The sequence below is a fragment of the Silene latifolia genome, chromosome 11, assembly GCF_048544455.1.
Source record: "Silene latifolia isolate original U9 population chromosome 11, ASM4854445v1, whole genome shotgun sequence".
NCBI classification, from domain to species: Eukaryota; Viridiplantae; Streptophyta; class Magnoliopsida; order Caryophyllales; family Caryophyllaceae; genus Silene; species Silene latifolia.
This window is the reverse complement of record NC_133536.1, coordinates 99,126,266-99,129,561: the sequence shown is the minus strand read 5'-3', so window position 1 is coordinate 99,129,561 and position 3,296 is coordinate 99,126,266. Positions and strand designations below refer to the sequence as shown.

The following is a 3,296-nucleotide window of genomic DNA, read 5'->3' as shown; positions in this document are numbered from 1 at the left end:
ATTGGGTTCTTGTAAAGACGCCATAGGACGAGCGGATTGCAGGAAAGACGAGCGGATTCCTTGGCTGAGACGAGCGTCTTTTGCTCAGGACGCTCGGATTCCTTTCCAGTGAAAATTCCCAAATTTTAGCAGTAAAAAGACGAGCGTCTTTCCTGTTGGACGACCGTCCTGACTGAGACGAGCGGATTCCTGGCTTGGACGCTCGGATTCTCAGTCAGACCCAAAATATGTTTTCTGCGGCTTCACAAGACGAGCGTCTTGTAACTTGGACGCTCGGGTTCTTTCAGGACGAGCGGATTGTCCCTCGGGCCGCTCGGATTCTTTCTTGACCACGCGAATTCAGGTCCATCCGTGGGTGCTTCGTAACCCGTGTGAATTCATTCTTCAATTCTCATGTTCTTCATTGTAGGGGCACTACAAAGGCATGAATAGCCTAGGCAATTGCTATCCCCGCACTAAGGCAAAGCACTACACATCAATAGACTCATAAGTCCCTCCCTCACTTCTCTCAAAATGATGAAATCTTGATCAAGGCATAAAAATGTAAATCCAAAGATGACAAAAATGCAATACAATAATTGAAATGCAAGTTAGCGAGTTAGAATATTTACAAATGGTGGTTTAGGGAGGACTCCACCAAACTCTCATCCAATGTGATATGTCAAGGGGGCATGTTCAAGGTGTTGTTGATGTTACTCAACACCTTGAAGAAGTAGTCGAAAGCTTGCTCGTTATCATGATAAAGATCCTCAATAGACCTTTGCACTTGTTGTTCTCCATGATGGTCTTGGGTCATAGCATTATCAATATAGGGATTGAATATCCCTTCGAACTCATCATCCCAAAGACCGCATACTTCGTCTACTTGATCACTAAAAATGTCTTGAGTTGATGAAGACAACTCTCATTCTTTCTTGTCTTGGCCAATGAGGCCTTCTTCTTCACTTGTCATGGATGAGCTTTTCAAGCTCTCATTGTTGCAATTTCCTTGATCTTTTGATGGAGCATCATCCACTTTCTTTTTCCATTAAAATTCCAACTTCTTCCTATCATCTTTCCGGCTATAGTGATCAACCATAAAACATGGCTCATGCAATCGGGGAGCTCTCATAGTCTTGTCAAGATTGAAAGTGATGGTTTCATCTCCCACATCAAGGGTGAGCTCTCCATGCTTCACATCGATCACCGCTCCCGCGGTGTGCAAGAATGGTCTTCCTAAGATAATAGGAATGTTGGAGTCTTCTTCCATGTCAACAATAACGAAATCCACCGGGATGAAGAATTTTCCAATTCTCACGGGAACATCTTCCCATACCCCTAAATGTGTCTTTGTTGATCTATCCGCCATTTGAAGCGTGATGTTGGTGCATTTGAATTCTCCCATTCCTAGCCTCTTCCTAACCGAATATGGCATGACACTAATACTTGCCCCAAGGTCACATAAAGCTTTGTTGATTGTAGTGTCACCAATAGTGCATGGAATGGAGAAACTTCCCGGATCCTTGAGCTTTGGAGGTGAACTCCCTTGAATAATAGCACTACTTACTTTAGTGAAAGCAATAGACTCAAGCTTCCTGATTGATTTCTTCATTGTAAGAATATCCTTCATATACTTTACATAGGCCGGAACGTGATTGATTAATTCCGTGAATGGAATCGAGACTTCTAAATTCTTCACAATCTCCATGAATTTTCCAAGTTGGTCATCAAACTTAGGCTTAGCTTGACGACTTGGAAAAGGAAGTCTAATCACAATGGGTTCCTTCTCTTTGGCCTTTTCTTCATTCTTCTTTGAAACTTCTTGATTGTTGGGTTCTTCTTCCCTAGAGTTTTCAACAACTCTTTCCTTGTCACTAGCATTCACAACATCTTCATCAACGGGTTTCTTTGGCCCTTCAAACCTTGTACCACTCCTTAAATGGATGGCACTCACCGATTCTTGTCTTGGGGGATTACATTGGGGTGGTAATTGCCCCTTTTGTCTTTGTTAACTTGAAGATGCTAATTGAGACAATTGGGTCTCCAACATCTTTGTGTGGGCTAGGATGTTGTTGATGGTGATGTCTTTTGCTTGGCTATCCTTTTGCATTTGAGTGAAAAACTCTTGTTGGTTCTTTTGCATTTGGAGGACCGCTTTTTGAACATCAAAACCTTGGTCATTTTGTTGATTGTATAGAGTTTGATTTTGGTAACCTTGGTTTTGGTTGTAAAAGGGTCTTTGATTTTGGTTTCTTATTTGAGGTGGGGTGTATGTTGGTTGAGGGTTTTGAACATTTTGGCTTTTGTATGAGAGATTTGGATGGAATTTGTTGTTTTCATTGTAATAGTTGGAATAAGGGGTACCACTCTTGTATGCTTGAAAAGCATTCACTTGCTCACTTGTTCCCCTACATTCACTTTGGTCATGTCCCAAAGTTCCACAATTCTCCCATATTCCACTTGGAATTGATGAAGATGCCACCGTGGCATTAACATGTTGCTTTGGTGATTTTGAGGCTTCTTCAAGTTGAGCCATAACCTTCTCAAACTTCAAGTTGATGGTATAAATATGAGCACTAAGTTGAGCACCCAATTGAGTAATAGAGTCCACTTCATGCTTTCCTCCTCTAGTAGCCTTGCAAGGTCTACTATATTGTGAGTTATGGACCGCCATTTCCTCAATCTTGTTCCAAGTTTGATTATCGTCAACTTCAGTGAACATACCATTTGATCCCATGTTGAGAATGTTTCGGGAGTCTTCATAAAGACCATTCCAAAATTGTTGTACCAAGAACCACTCGCTAAGTCCATGATGAGGACATGAGCGACAAGTTCCTTTGAATCGCTCCCAAGCTTCATACAAAGATTCTTCGTCCCTTTGCTTAAAACCCGTGATTTGAGCTCTTAGCATGTTAGTCTTTTCCGGAGGGTAGAACTTTTTGTAGAAAGCAAGAGCCAACTTCTTCCAAGAGTCGATACCAAGAGTAGCCTTATCAAGGCTTTTTAACCATTGTTTCGCGGTACCAATTAGAGAAAAATGAAATAAGACCCATCGAATTTGGTCTTGAGTCACTCCGGTTTGTGAAATCGCATCACAATAGTCACAAAAAGTCTCCATGTGAGAATGAGGGTCTTCACTAGGCATCCCCCCAAATTGGCTTCTTTCGACTAATTGGATAAATGCGGATTTTGCAATGAAATGTCCGGTAAAGTGTTGTGGTGTGGGAGTACCATTGGGTAGGTTCTCCTCGGTTGGTACGGAATGTGATGAAAATTTAGGCATTGTGGGTTTATATTGTGGTTGATTTTGTGTTGGG

The 3,296-nt window shown here is 41.8% G+C and overlaps 1 non-coding gene across 1 annotated transcript; it reads left to right on the top strand.

The window, feature by feature from the left end:
• The first annotated feature begins 2,783 nt into the window (after nucleotides 1-2,783).
• Nucleotides 2,784-2,890, top strand: LOC141616655 (small nucleolar RNA R71). Its single transcript, XR_012530987.1, has one exon. It is a non-coding gene; the product is annotated as a small nucleolar RNA R71 (small nucleolar RNA).
• Nucleotides 2,891-3,296: the final 406 nt, after the last annotated feature.